The 16,260-nt window shown below is 44.1% G+C and overlaps 1 pseudogene; it reads right to left on the bottom strand.

The window, feature by feature from the left end:
• Positions 1 to 4,824: 4,824 nt before the first annotated feature.
• Positions 4,825 to 15,552, bottom strand: LOC115900672 (annotated as a pseudogene).
• Positions 15,553 to 16,260: the final 708 nt, after the last annotated feature.

Below are 16,260 nucleotides of genomic sequence, written 5' to 3'. Positions count from 1 at the left end.
TATTACATTGATTGCTATGTAAATATTAACATAATGGTTTTAACACACTCCTTGAAATCATCATATTCATTTGTAAGCTCAGGTGAGCCACATTTTAAAAGCATTTGATAGCTGACAATCCAGCGTACACAACTCTCGGCTTGTTTAATTAGGTTAATATATATTTTTTTCTCTACTAAGTTTTTCTTCTTTTTTTTTTTCCCGAGACAAAGTCTCGCTCTGTCGCCCAGGCTGGAGTGCAGTGGCACCATCTTGACTCACTGCAACCTCTGCCTCCCAGGTTCAAGCAGTTCTCCTGCTTCAGCCTCCTAACTAGCTGGGATTACAGGCATGCACCACCACACCGAGCTAATTTTTGTATTTTTTTTAGTAGAGATGGGGTTTCACCATGTTGGCCAGACTGGTCTTGAACACCTGACCTCAATTCCAGCCATCGTGCCTGACTACTACCAGGTTTTTCTGAAGAAGAAAATTCATTGTTAGTGAAGGGGTTCAGGACATGCCACCCCAAAATATGCCACTCTGGCATATTATTTTGAGCTGAAGCCACTTGAGAAACAGCAGGTGCAGGAAAAGCCCTCTGAACTCCATCTTTTTACCTAAAAGCAGATCATAAGATTTCCCTTGAGAAAGGTGCCCTCTCTTTATCAGGAAGAGAAGCACATTCCCACCCCTGGAGATTGGGGGTTGATGGCGCAGTGGGCCTATACAAATGAACCTACTAAAATAACCCCATATATTTCCTAGTCATTGTCCCACAGTTAACTGCCTTTAGCCCAAGACTCTTTGTCTTGTCACATCCCCACAATTTGTCTTTTTTTTTTTTTTTTTAGACAGAGTCTCTCTCTGTTGCCCAGGCTGGAGTGCAGTGGCACAGTCTTGCAACATCTGCCTCCCAGGTTCAAGCGATTTTCCTGCCTCAGCCTCCCGAGGAGCTGAGACTACAGGCACCCACCACGATGCCCAGCTAATTTTTGTATTTTTAGTAGAGACAGGATTTCCTCATGTTGGCCAGGCTGGTCTTGAACTCTTGACCTCAGGTGATCCACCCACCTTGGTCTCCCAAAGTGCTGGGGTTACAGGTGTGAGCCACCATGCGCGGCCTGTCATTCTTTTGTTGTTGTCGTTCTCTTTATAGCCGGCTCAGACTCCAGTTCACATCACCCACTGATTTATTATTCTTTATGTAAAAAGGTATATAAGCTTTTGGGCTTAACTACTTCTTTGGGTTTTCACTTTCCTTCTGACAACTCCTGTGTATACATAAAATATTTAAAAACTTTGTATGCTTTTCTTGTGTTATTCTATCTTATGTCTGTTTGATATTAATACTTAGGCCAGGCTAGGCGCAGTGGCTCACACCTGTAATCCCAGAACTTTTAGAGGCCAAGGCGGGTGGATCACTTGAGGTCAGGAGTTTGAGACCAGCCTGGCCAACATGGTGAAATCCTGTCTCTACTGAAAATACAAAAATTAGCCGGGCATGATGGCGCGTGCCTGTAATTCCAGCTACAAGGGAGGCTGAGGCAGAATCTCTTGAACCCGGGAGGTGGAGGTTGTGGTGAGCCGAGATCATGCCACTGCACTCCAGCCTTGGTGACAGAATGAGACTCTGTCTCAAAAAAAACTTAGGCCAGCCATAGAACCTAAGAGGGTAGATGGAAATTTCTTCTCCCCTACAGGAGCACATACAGTATGATGCAAAAATGAGATGTTTAGGCTTTTCAGGAACTATCTCTGTTAATCGCTCTGCAGCTCAAAAAAGCTACAACATGCATGGTGAAATGTTGTCCTGGGCTGTGGCCTAACTGGTCAAAATGGGTCTCAACACAAGGTCTACTGACTCCTCAAGGCTTCAGTAGCCGCCAAAGCCGCTGTGGAATTGATCACTGGTCTCTAGGAGGCGGGAGTGTCCTCTCTTGACAGGAAGCAAAATGAGGTTAGAATAGAGATAATGGTCTGTAGGAGTCTACCTTCTCCCTCTCCCTACCACCCCACCCTCTTCCAGTTCTCTATTCTGGAACTTCTGCCCTGAGAGGAGAAGTTGCTGCCGCAGATCTTGCTCCAGATGGAGAGAGTTGTGCATTCAGCTTGCCCAACTGCCAATTTGAGGACATCCTTCTAGTTTTGTGTCCAGTGTTCCTTCCTTGGAGGAACTTCCCCCACCCCCATCCAATGTGATACTCACAGGGCTGCCAATCACAGAACCCCACCTCTGACCACAGGAGTGACTCAATCCTGGGTCAACTGGACTTTCTCAGGACTTTGGAACTGTGGAGACACTCACGGATGGAAGCTGAGTCATTTGATGTGTTTTCCCTGAAGCAGTGCTTCTCATAACAGGGTCCTTTGACCTGCGGCAACAGCATCTGGGAACTTGTTGGAAATACAGATTCCCAGGCCCCAACCCACACCTACTGGATTATAAACTCTGGGGGTAGGCCCCAGCAATCTGTTTTAAAAACCCCTCCAGGTAATTCTGCTGCATACTAGGGAACCCACAAGTTTCTGTAAGTGGGATTCCCAGAGCTTACCTGCATCTTATCCTTTCCTTGGCCTTGGCTGTTGAGATCTTCCTTAGATTCTTTGGTCTTCCCAATGTCCTTCTAGTAAATTCTTTGTTTTGTTTGAGCCAGTCAGAGTTGCTTTCTGTTGCTTGCAACCTAAGGACACTGACTAATGGTCCTCCCACCTAATTCATATCTACACAGACCCTTCTTGAACCTTGGGCCTTCCTGCCATATGTAGGCTGCAATGGCTTGACTTCACCCTGGTCTTTGTATTTTGCTTCAATGCCAAACATAGTAACTCCAAAGCAGAGCTCAGCAGGCATCTGACTAGGCTCTTTCACTGTCCTGCCTATTTATTCAGTTGCCTCCCCAGTAATGCAGGTCTTTCTAAGAACATCTTTTATTCCTCTATTTATTTGACTTCTCTGTTTTTTCATCTTAGCTCCCAACCTCCTTTTTTTTTTTTTTTTCCTTTTTTAACTTTTAACAACACACCAATGGCATAATGAAGTTTGTTTTTTCTTTCCTATATGAGTTAAGGAACAGAATAAGCTGCTTTAGTAAAGAGGCTCAAAAATACAGAATAAATTTATTTATTTACTTATTTATTACTGAGATAGGATCTCATTCTGTCTTCCATGCTGGAGTACCATGGTGTGATCACAGCTCACTGTAACCTCAAACTCCTGGGTGTAAGGAATCCTCCTGCCTCAGCCTCCTGACTAGCTAGGATTACAGGTGCTCGCCACCATGCCTGGATCATGTCTCAGTGCAGCCTCAGCTTCCTGGGCTCAAGTGATTCTCCCACCTCAGCCTCCACTGGGACTATTAGCTGGGACTATTAGCATGGGCCACCATGCCTAGTTACTTTACAGTCTCACTATGTTGCCGAGGCTGGTCTTGAACATTTGGGCTCATGTGATCCTCCTGCCTCCACTTCCCAAATTATTGGGATTACAGGCATGAGCCACCATGCCCCAGCTAGAGTAAATTTATTTTGAATCTCTTGTTTTACAGGTTTTGTTCGTTTTTCTTATTCTGTCTTTTGTTGTTGTTTCATCCCTTTAAGCACATGGGTGATTCAGGATGGGTCCAGAGGTGAGTAAGGGGCTCTACTCCAGGTAGCCGTTTGGGGATACAGGTTCCTTCTATCTTGTTGCTCTGCCGTCTCCAAGGACATCACTGAAGCATCTATATACAAGCCTGTGGTAAGTGAGGGAAAGAGGAAGTAAATGGCTAACAATTGCACTTTAGGAAATGATGTAGAAGTGATGATCACATCAATCTATACATTTTCCAGTGGTGAGTAGTTACATGGTCACACCCAGCTAGCTACCATGGCAATGGTAACCATGAACTATGATCTGGATCTGGACAGCCATATACCCTGCTATATCTGGGGGAGAAAGTTATTTTATTACTAGAAGAAAGCTGGAAGTAATGGATAATGGAGACGGTTAGCAATCTTTTCACACTTTCTAACTCTGAGCCTTGTATCCAAGTGTTGAAAGGTCAAATGCCTTCACAGGGGCTAGGCAGGTGATTAACTGAGTAAAGCAATCTAAAAGGAGTGAGGTGACTGTGACAAAGTAGGAAGCACTGTGTCCTGTCTAAAGGGGGTAACAGATACTTGATCCCTTCCCCTTCTTCATTAACAGAATTCCAAGCTTGTTTGAGTGCCCAGCCTTGGAGCACAAATCATAATTTTCTATATCAATAATGAAATTCTGTTTCTAGTGTCTTCAGCCTCCCCTGTGTCTGTGACTCTCCATATGACTCGGTCAGTGGGAGAGTTAAGGAAGTCTGGTGGGGGACTTCTAGGAAAGCTTTTGCTTTCCTAGTAAAGAGTCAGCCGTGACTGGAGCTTCCGCATACCTGTTCTTCCTGCTTTGAATGTGGGTGAGATGCCTGGAGCTGGGGCAGCCATCTTGTGACCATGGGGTGGCAAGCAAGAGGGGAAAAGCAAAAGAACTGCGGTGATACTGAGCTAGAAAGAACGAGGGCCAGAATCTGCCTGACTCCAGACATCTTGTCATGTGAGTAAGACAAAAAACCAAAACACCTATTGTTTAATGCAACTTAAAAATGGCTTATCTGAACTTCATGGCCGCTCGAAACTGATTTAATCCTTCCAGGTTTTTTTTTTTTTTTTCCAAGTTTCAGTTATTTATTAATCAGTGTAATCTCCAACACATTACATGAACATGATTTCATGTATTTAGAGGAGAAATATTTCCTGATTAAATGGAAAATGGTGCAGATGGCTTCAGGAAGACCTTCATTTGAAAGCGGCTTTAATAGTAAAACACTTCATTTACAAATCTGGACCTTCTTTCTTCAGTTTGCTATAATCCACATTCACCGAGTAAAACTTGTATGAATCGTTGGGACCCAGTTTGTTCCAGGGCTCTGGGTTATTCTTTCTTTTTTCTTTCTTTCTTTTTTTTTTTTGAGACTGAGTCTCGCTTCATCACCCAGGCGGGAGCGCAGTGTCGCGATCTAAACTCACTGCAAACTCCACCTCCAGAGTTCAATCAATTCTCTTGCCTCAGCCTCCTGAGTAGCTGGGATTACAGGCATATGCCACCACACCCAGCTAATTTTTTGTATTTTTAGTAGAGACAGGGTTTCACCATATTGGCCAGGCTGGCCTCGAATGCCTGGCCTCAAGTGATCTGCTCACCTCAGCCTCTAAAAATGCTGGGATTATAGACGTGAACCACCGCCCCTAGGATTCTGGGTAATTCTTTCTGTCCCAACTAACATCTGGATTGGACAATGCCAGACTTAAGGCATATGATGCTGTTCTAATACCTCCAAATCCAATAAATAAAAAGAAGAGATCAAGCTCAGATGCTTCTTGGCCTGACCGAGGATCTGCTGGAGCTTGTTTGCAGCAGAGGTTGCCGATTCGAAAGGAGAGAACCAGCCTATCTATCAGGCCCTAGACTAAGTAGTATCTACCCCAGATATTTTAACATGTATATTCACTTTATATAAAGATGAAATGTATACACTGCTTTGTAACTTAAAAAAAAAAAAAAACAACAAGAAAAAGAACTGGCCAGCCTCTGTGTGGTTCATGCCTATAATCCTAGCACCTTGGAAGGCCAAGGTGGGTGGATCACAAGGTCAGGAGTTTGAGACCAGCTTGGCCAAGAGACCAGCCTGGCCAATATGGTGAAACCCTGTTTCTACTAAAAATACAAAAGTTAGCCGGGTGTGGTGGTGTGCGCCTACAATCCCAGCTACTCGGGAGGCTGAGGCAGGAGAATTGCTTGAACCTGGGAGGCGGAGGTTGCAGTGAGCTGAGATCACGCTATTGCATTCCAGCCTGGACGACAGAGTGAGACTCCGACTCAAAATAAATAAATAAATAAAGAAATAAATAATATCATTTTAATGACTGCAGAATATCCACTGTAAGTGTAGCTTAGCAGCTAATCAATCCTTTATCATTGGACATTCAGATAGTTTACAGTTTAGTTGTTTTTATTTTTGTTTTTGGGAGGGCAGTTTGCTATTATAAACAATGCTATAATGGACTAACTTTTAACTAAGTCTCTTCTTTTATTTTTTTTGAGACACAGTCTCACTCTGTTGCCCAGGCTTAGTGCAGTAGCACAATCTCGGTTCACTGCAACCTCCTTCTCCTGGGTTCAAGCTATTCTCAGGCCTCAGCCTCCTGTATAGCTTGGATTACAGGCATGTGCCACCATGCCCAGCTAATTTTTGCATTTTTAGTAGAGATGGGGTTTTGCCATGTTGACCAGACTGGTCCAGAACCCCTGACCTCAAGTGATCCCACCTGTTTCGGCCTCCCAAAGTGCCGGGATTACAGTGGTGAGCCACTGCTCCTGGCCTTAAAGTTTCTTAATATACTCTTGTAATTACATTCTTGATTATTTTCTTAACTTTCCAGAAATGAAATGGCTGGGTCAGAAGACAATAAATAGCAATCTCTTTTAAGTAAAATGATGCACTTGCTTTTGGTTCTGTTTCTGCTACTTCAATCACTCATTTATTCATCATCCATTCACTTAACAAGCACAAGAAGCACAGAATAAAATGTGGTCCTTGTCTTCAAGGAGCTCATAATGGAATGGCAGAGGCAGGCAGGGCAACAGGCAATGAGAAGGAGTGACAATTGTGGTAGGCGGCTTTTGACAAGGTTTCCAGTGATCCCTGTCTCCTGATATTCATGCCCTTGTGTAATTCCCTACCCATGAATATAGGCTGGACCTAGTGAATTGTTTCTGATGAATGGAATATGACAAAAGTGATAGGATGTCACTTCTGTGATTAGGTTACAAATAACTGTGACTTCCATCTTGATAGCTCTCTCTCTCTTTTTCTTGCCCTCTCATTTGCTTGGTCTGATGAAGCCAGCTGCCACACTTACTTGATGGAGAGGCCTACATGGCAGGGAACCCAGGGAGGCCTCCCACCAGCAGCTCTTGAGGAACTGAGGCCTCAGTCCAACAGCCTATGGGGAACTGAATTCTGCCAACCATCATGTGAGCTAGGAAGCAGATGTTTTCCACCCAGCCTTTGCTGACCAAGGACTTAGCTAAGCCATGCCTGGATGCCTGATCCATTAAAACTGAGAGAATGAAGGGGTATCGTCTTAAGCCCCTACATTTTGGAGAATTTGTTACATGGCAATAGATGACTAATACACAAGCAGAGTGGTACAAATGAGTGTGTGATAGGTACGGGCATGAAGGAGAAGCATGAAACCACCATGGTGGGGAAGGGCCATGTCTGGTAGGAGTTCTGAGTGGAGGGCAGGCTTGCATTGCATTTTGCAAGCTAAGAAGGCATTAGTTAGGGGAAGAGAAGAAGTTTCCAGAACAAGCAAGCTCTGAGACCATTTCCCTAACCTGTATTACCAGATCACTTGTTGTACCCTTGGCTAGAGGTAAATTCACTGTGAAGTTAGCAGAGTTTAAGCCCCAGGGCCCCTCACCTGCATAAACTCCTTTTAAAGCCCAAGAAGGGTCCTAGTAATGTTGTGTTTACAATTCTGCATTATTTTTCTTAAGGAGAGCCGCCTAATTTAGGGCCCTGCATCAATGGACTTGCCAAGACCCTTTTAACGCCCTGCCCCTCGACACTCTCAATCTATAGCATATACTTACCAGTCCTATTTGGCTCTGCCTCCTCAAATACTGTTTCTCAGCAGCTCACCCTAGCCCTTCAGCCTTTACTTCCTTAACCTAAACAATCCAGGTTCTGGAGTTTTCCCTACAGGCCCTGTTCTTTACTTCTTTAATCATCTTTACTGCTGTTTTTTTATTTATTTATTTAATTTATTTTATTGAGACAGAGTTTTGCTCTTGTTGCCCAGGCTGGAGTGCAGTGGCGCAATCTTGGCTCACTGCAACCTCCGCCTCCTGGGTTCAAGCAATTCTCCTGCCTCAGCCTTCCTGAATAGGTGGGATTACAGGCATGCACAACCATGCCAGGCTAATTTTGTATTTTTAGTAGAGACTAGGGTTTCTTCATGTTGGTCAGGATGGTCTCTAACTGCTGACCTCAGGTGATCCGCCCACCTTGGCCTCCCAAAGTGCTAGGATTACAGGCTTGAGCCACCACACCGGGCCTTTTACTGCTGTTTTTGAAGACTCAAAAAAGTTTTTCCTTAAATGGTAGTTTCCAGAATGGATGTGTTTTTGTAAAAGGCAAGCCTGGTTCCTGACCAGATGGCATTCAAGCAGGGAGGGCCACATGGGGCCCTCAGAGCATCCTCTCTGCCCATTGTTTCCTTACCTCCCACCCCCAACTTTAGAATGACAAAGTTTCATCTGATGAAAGGAGGGAGTGGCTGGGGAGAAAGTAGAAGAGGCAACAGGAGAGGGGGCACCCTGCAACTTCCTTAGAGATGGGACCTCTTTTAAGATGCTTTTGGCATCTCAAGCTGCTGATGGGCCCAAGAGGGAAGGAAACTGACATCACTCATACCTACTCTGTGCCAGGCACTTGGGCTTTCCAGACACTATATCATGGAATCCTTGCTACATCCCTGAAAGAGAAAGACTCCTCATTTTATTTTATTTTATTTATTTTTGAGACGGAGTCTCGGTCTGTTGCCCAGGCTGGAGTGCAATGGCACGATCTCAACTCACTGCAATCTCCGCCTCCCGGGTTCAATTGATTCTCCTGCCTCAGCCTCCAGAATAGCTGGGATTACAGGCATGAGCCACCATGCCCAGCTAATTTTTTAAAAAATATTTCGGGCGGATCACGAGGTCAGGAGATGGAGACCATCCTGGCTAACACGGTGAAACCCCGTCTCTACTAAAAAAAATACAAAAACTAGCCGGGCGAGGTGGCGGGTGCCTGTAGTCCCAGCTACTCGGGAGGCTGAGGCAGGAGAATGGCGTAAACCCAGGAGGCGGAGCTTGCAGTGAGCTGAGATCCGGCCACTGCACTCCAGTCCGGGCGACAGAGCGAGACTCCGCCTCAAAAAAAAAAAAAAAATATTTTTTGTAGAGATGGAAGTCTCTACAAAATTTTGTATTTTTAGTAGAGATGGGGTTTCTCCATGTTGGTCAGGCTGGTCTCAAACTCCTGACCTCAAGTGATCCGCCAGCCTTGGCCTCCCAAAGTGTTAGGATTACAGGCGTGAGCCCCTGCACCTGACCAAAACTCCCCATTTTATTGCTGAGGAAACTGAAGCACAGCCAGCAAGGGCCAAGTCAGGCCCAGCTAACTTGAGAGTCCAGCCTCTAACCGTAGCCCATGAACCCCCATCCTTTATTGATTCTCCCAGGGGCTACTACCTACATTCAAGTCCTAGATGAAAATTGGTGAGCATCACAACAAAAATCCACTCAGAAATAAGCTTAATAAATGAAAAAGTCAGGCAGGCCAAACTCCTGATTCTGGGAGTTCTGTGTAATAGAATAAGACTCATCAGTGACCTGGGAGTCCTCCCAGGGTTGGGATTCACTTCTAGAGAGAAAAAAAAATATGTATTGACAAGAAAAGGCAGGAGATCTAGGCCCCTAATCAGAAGATGGGGATGAGAGTTAGGCTGGACAGAGTATAGTGTGGGAATAACAATGAACAATGAAAGCAATGAGAATAGCAACTATTGTTTACTGAGTGCTTACAAGGTGCCAGGCACTGTAATACACACGCACACACACACATTATATAGGTTAGTGCATTTCATCCTCACAGCAACCCCAACTAAATCTTACACACAGAAGCAGTGGTGAAGCAGACCAAAGTCTGTGCTTCCGTGTGTAAAATTCTTCATCTTCAGGCTCCTCAACCTAAAAATAGAAATGATAACCATGACTTTTTAGTAGGGTTGCTGTATAAGCCTAGTTGGTTAAATGTAACCACTAGGCTTTCCTAAGTCTCGGAGAATGAGAATGGGAGAAATCTAGCCCCGGTAAATGACACAAACCTGGAGAAGCAGGGCTTACAAAGTGCGATAACTTGGGAGGGTGGGGCATAGGGGTGGCTAGGGCTCATCCAGACCCAGGTCTTCAGGCGGCAGAGGTGACTCATGGGAACCTCGGAAGCTAGCAGTTGAGTGCTTTGTACGAAATTTGCAAACAAAGCTCTTGGGTCCAGAGAGGGTGGAGAGATGCAGAGTCTATCAATGTCCATTGGCCTCTCTCCGGATTGGCTCAGGAATCTGAGTGGGAGGAGCTTAGGTCTCAGGGATGCTGACGTGAGGCTGGACTAGGAAGCTGCAGCTCTCTGGGCTCTTTCACCTTCAAGGTGCTCCTACCCCAGCGCTGGAGTCACACACTTATGTTTGGATCCTGCCCTTCCCACCTCTGGGACTTCGACTTAATGATTTAACAACCTTGAGCCCCAGTTTTCTGTAAAGTGGAGAGAATCAGAATATATATAGCCAAATGATAGATAATAATTGTGCCCTTGGGAGAAGTCAGTGAGGTGCTGCATATGAAGGATTAACATGGTGCCTCGAATGGTGCATGCTAGTAAATAGCAGCCAGATTATTGCCAGATTCCTATTCAAGGGAGCCGAAGAAGCTTTTTCTGCTTTCCACTTCCTTTGCCTCCCCATCGCCTTCTTTGGTAGGGAAGCGGAATTGTATTCCAGAGGCAGAGTACATGTAATGCCTCTCTCACATTTCGTTTCACCTCTGAATTATTTTTATTAGTTTTGTTGTTCACAGCTCATTTCACAAAGTTGTAATTTGTGTCTTGCCTGGAGAATATTAAACTGTCAGATAAAAGCAATAGATTTTTTTATGCTAGGAATTTTCACTATGCCGATTTTCTATGTCTTTTATAGATACAACACTGGGTCAGCCATGGTTCATTGATTGAAAACATCAGTGACCAATTCTGGTCTTAATAATAGCAACAACAAAAATATTTTATTGGAAAGATATGGGATAGCTTACCGAAGGGAAGCTGAAAGTCAAGCCTCAGAAAGAGCACACAGGGTAGCTCCGGGGATGTAGGTAGCAGGAAGTTTTTGTTTGTTTGTTTGTTTTGTTTTGTTTTGAAACAGGGTCTCACTCTGTCACCCAGGCTGGAAGTGCAGTGGTGCAATCATGACTCACTGCAGCCTCAACCTCTAGGTTCAGGTGGTCCTCCTGTGTCAGCCCCCTGAGTAGCTGGGACCACAGGCGCATGCCACTGTGCCTAGCTAATTTTTTATTTTGTATTATTTGTAGAGACAGGGTCTTGCTATGTTGCCTAGGCTGGTCTTGAACTCCTAGGCTCAAGCAATCCTCCAGCCTTGGCCTCCAAAAATGCTGGGATTAGAGGGTGAGCCACCATACCCTGCCTCATAATACCTTCTAATTGCTAGTTCATTTTCAAATTTCCTCGATTGTTGTAAGAATTTTTTTTTTTTTTTGAGATGGAGTCTCGCTCTGTTGCCCAGGTTGGAGTGCAGTGGCACGATCTTGGCTCACTGCAACCTCTGCCTACCGGGTTCAAGCAATTCTCCTGCCTCAGCCTCCTGAGTAGCTGGGATTACAGGCATGCGCCACCACACCTGGCTAATTTTTGTATTTTTAGAAGAGGTGGTGTTTCACCATGTTGATCAGGCTGGTCTCGAACTCCTGGCCTCGTGATCCACCCACCTCGGCCTCCCAAAGTGCTGGGATTATAGGTGTGAGCCATCATGCCCGGCCTAAGAATGTATTTTGTAGACTTTTTCCCAAATCAGGATTGCATCAAAGTTCACTCCTTGCGATTGGTTATTGGGTCTCTTTACTCTCTTTTAGTCTAAATCCCCTACATTTGTGGATTTTTCATGATGCTGACATTTTGAAGAGTTCAGGCTAGTTGTGTAAAAAATTTTGTATTTTTTTGGTACAGTATTTTTTATTATGGTAAAATATGCATAAGATTACAGTTTTAACTATTTTGAAGTGTACAAATCTGTGGCATTAAGTACATTTATAATGTTGTACAATTATCACCACTGTCAATTTCTGAACTTTTTTTTTTTTTTTGAGATGGAGTCTCGCTCTGTCGCCAGGCTGGAGTGCAACGGCGCGATCTCGGCTCACCGCAACTTCCACCTCCCGGGTTCAAGCAATTCTCCTGCCTCAGCCTCCTGAGTAGCTGGGACTATAGGCATGCACGACCACAGCCAGCTAATATTTGTGTTTTTAGTAGAGACAGGGTTTCATCATCTTGGCCAGGATGGTCTCAGCCTCTTGACCTCGTGATCTACCTGCCTCAGTCTCCCAAAGTGCCGGGATTACAGGCTTGAGCCACCGCGCCCAGCCAATTTCTGGAACTTTTTTATCATCACAAACTAAAACTCTGTACCACTAAACAATAACCCTCCATTACTTCTTACCTCTAGCTCCTGGGAACCTTTATTCTACCGTCTGTATCTCTGAATTTGCCTATTTTAGGTACCTCGTGTAAGTGGAATCATATATTTGTCCCTTTGTATTTGGCTTATTTCACTTAGCATAATGTTTTCAAGTTTCAACCATGTTGTAGCATGTAACAGAATTTCATTCTCTGCATTGCTTTTTTTTTTTTTTTTTTTGAGACAGAGTCTTCATCTGTCACACAGGCTGGAGTGCAATGGTGTAATCTTGGCTCACTGCAACTTCTACCTCCCAGGTTCAAGCCATTCTCCTGCCTCAGCCTCCCGAGTAGCTGGGACTACAGGCATGCGCCACCATGTCCAGCTAATTTTTGTATTTTTAGTAGAGATGGGGTTTCACTATGTTGGCCAGGCTGGTCTTGAATGCCTGACCTCAAGTGACCCACCTGCCTTGGCCTCCCGAAGTGCTGGGATTACAGGTGTGAGCTACTGCACCCGGCCTGCATTACTCTTTAAAGTTAATTTATTTGAGTCTTATATTTATTTTCTTATAACTTTTAAAACTTTTTTTAACATGAAGGAATGTATTTAGATGTATTCCCAATTTAAAAGAATCTGTCTAGACTTTTAGGCTGGCCAAATTAATTAGATTTAGATTAGTGAGCTCATAGTGAGTGGGTTAATTTATCACCAAGTTGGAGTAAAATTAACCTTCCAAACGAACATAGTTTATAGCTTTGAATGAATAACCACCATTTCCTATAACAAACATTCTTTTAAAAATGTAGTTTCCTATAATAAAAATTAATAGCCTCAGGATTACAAGTAAATACTTGTATTATTAAAACAAGCATTTCAATAGTATAGAAAAGCTCTATACTTTTAATTAAAAGACTTAGTCTATTTTTATGATGACATAGTTCAGAATTCTTTTAGATGTATCTTAAATTTTATGGTAACTCTTATGCAGAAATTCACTAACCCTCGGCTTTGTCTTTTTAAACAAAGCAGGCTGGATAATTAAGTGCTTGGCATTCTCTAAAGCACTTAGGCGAATAGCATCTCAAGTTTCCTGATAAAGATCAGGTCTTTGAGATTTATTATAATTTTTTTCTACATCTCTATACTCACAAAAGCTTCATAGTATAGATTTTGTTGTTGTTGTTAAGACGAAGTTTTGCTCTTGTCGCCCAGGGTGGAGTGCGATGGTGTGATCTCGGCTCACTGCAACCTCTGCCTTCTAGGTTCAAGCGATTCTCCTGCCTCAGTCTGGGATTACAGGCACCTGCCACCACACCCAGCTAATTTTTGTATTTTCAGTGGAGACAGGATTTCACCATGTTGGCCAGGCTGGTCTTGAACTTCTGGCCTCAAGAGATCCACCCGTCTCGGCCTCCCAAACTGTTGAGATTACAGGCGTGAGCCACCATGTCTGGCTCCTAGTATAGGTTCTGTAAGTCCATTGTTTTCTGATTTTTAATCACTTACATATGTATGTATCTGTCATAATTCTAAACACTTTACATATATTTGTTATTTAACTCTATGAGATAAAGTCTTTTAAAAAAATCTTCTTTTTTTGGTGCATTTAAATTTTATTTGAAATTTCATTTTTATTTATTTATTTTTGAGCAGAGTTTCGCTCTGTCGCTCAGGCTGGAGTGCAGTGGAGCGATCTCAGTTCACTGCAATCTCTGCCTCCTGGGTTCAAGAGATTCTCGTGCCTCAGCCTCCCGAGTAGCTGGGATTACAGGCATGTACCACCACACCCAGCTAATTTTTGTATTTTTAGTAGAGACGAGGTTTCACTATGTTGGCCAGGCCACTCCTCACCTTATGTGATCCACTTGCCTTGGCCTCCCAAAGTGCTGGGATTACAGGCGTGAGCCACCGCACACAGCCCATGCTGTTTTAAATCTCCATTTTACATGTGTGAAAACTGAGGCACTGAGCAATACTCGACCTGTCCAAATGCACACAACTATAAGTGGGAGAGCCAGGATTCAAACATGCAATCTGTTTCCAGAGTCCTTGAAAGTCTATACATTCTTACTATAGGGGAAGAAGAAGAAGAAAGAAAACAAAAGCGAAGTTGACAGAATGTATGACATGGTCCCTTCTATCCACAAGAAACATCCATTATTAACAGTTAATTTTTTTGTTGTTGGTTTTTGTTTTTTTTTTTTGAGACAGAGTCTTGATGTAGTTGCCCAAGTTGGAGTGCAGTGGTGCGAGCTTGGCTCACTGCAACCTCTGCTTCCCGAGTTCAAGCAATTCACTTGCTTCAGCCTCCTGAGTAGCTGGGATTACAGGCATGCACCACCATGCCTGGTTAGTTTTTGTATTTTTAGTAGAGATGGGGTTTCACCATGTTGGCCAGGCTGGTCTTGAACTCCTGACCTCAGGTGATTCGCCCACCTCAGCCTCCCAAAGTGCTGGGATAACAGGTGTGAACCACCATGCCTGGCGAACAGTTTATGTTTTAACTTTAAATCTAATTAAAGAGTACAAATACACAGATAATGGCATTCTTGGGGGGAAGAGATAGCCATAAATTTTTTTTTTTTTTTTTTTGAGATGGAATCTAGCTCTGTTGCCCAGGCTGGAGTGCACTGGCATGATCCTGCTCACTGCAACCTCTGCCTCCTGGGTTCAAGCGATTCTTTTGCCTCAGCCTCCTGAGTAGAGAGTAGCTGGGACTACAGGCATGTGCCACCATGTCTGGCTAGGTTTGGTATTTCTAGTAGAGACAGGGTTTCACTGTGTTGGCCAGACTGGTCTCAAACTCCTAACCTCAAGTGATCCACCCACCTTGGCCTCCCAAAGTGCTGGGATTACAGGTATTAGCCACAGCACCCGGCCGGTATAGCCATGATTAAAAGCAAATATGAATCCATTATCTGGTTGGCAGGAAACTTCCAAGCAACCTAAGTTTGACACAACTCACTCTCTGGAATTGGACAGGGATACGGGCCCCCCACTAACCCAGCTAACTCAGCTTAAATGTGGGCAGCTGACAACTGCTGGGTCAGTCTAGTGCTCAATAGGGCAAAGGCAGGGGCAGGAAACCAGGTATCCCAGATGAGTCAGCCAGAAAAGATAATCCAGTACCAGCAGGTCTGTGGGTCTTGTGCTGGCCATGAGGACAGTTCTCAGTGATGCGGAGTCCCAGGGCTGTGCCAAAACAGCTGTTACTGGTTGTGTGCAAGAAGATACTGTGTGAAGTGTGTTAATCAAAATGAAAGGCATCCTGGTAGGAGAGTGTTGAACATGGTATGTGTATAGCCATGTGTGGGAATCAGGCATCCAGAAATGGACAAAGTGGGGCCACTGCAAATGGTACAAGAATGAATATACACAATGACTTAGGTCAGTAGTTCTCAAATGTTTTGATATTAGGATCCCTTAATGCTGTTAAAAATTACTTGTAACCCCTATGGCCGGGCACGGTGGCTCACGCCTGTAATCCCAGTACTTTGGGAGGCCGAGGTGGGTAGATCACTTGAGGTCACAAGTTCGAGACCAGCCTGGTCAATATGGTGAAACTCCATCCCTGCTGAAAAACAACAAAAACAAAAAAATTAGCCAGATGCGGTGGCATGTACCTGTAATCCCGGCTACTCAGGAGACTGAGGCATGAGAATCGCTTGAACCCAGGAGGCAGAGGTTGCAGTGAGCTGAGATCGCGCCATTGCACTCCAGCCTGGGCAACAGAAAGAGACTCCTATCAAAAAAAAAAAAAAAAAATTACTGGTGACCCCAAAGAGCTTTTGTTTATATGGATTATAGCTATTTATATTTTCTCTTTTAGAAATTAAAACTGAAGAAGCTTGAAAATGCAAGAATATACCAGCACACATTCCATTAGCCATTAGCAATGAATCAGCACATAGTCCCTGGAAAATTCCACCACACCTTTGAAAGAATGAGAGTGAAAAAGGCAAATAATGAGTATCA

The sequence above is a fragment of the Rhinopithecus roxellana genome, chromosome 12 (genome assembly GCF_007565055.1).
Source record: "Rhinopithecus roxellana isolate Shanxi Qingling chromosome 12, ASM756505v1, whole genome shotgun sequence".
NCBI lineage: Eukaryota > Metazoa > Chordata > Mammalia > Primates > Cercopithecidae > Rhinopithecus > Rhinopithecus roxellana.
Note: the sequence above shows the minus strand (reverse complement) of the source record. Positions and strands in the feature narration are given on the sequence as shown.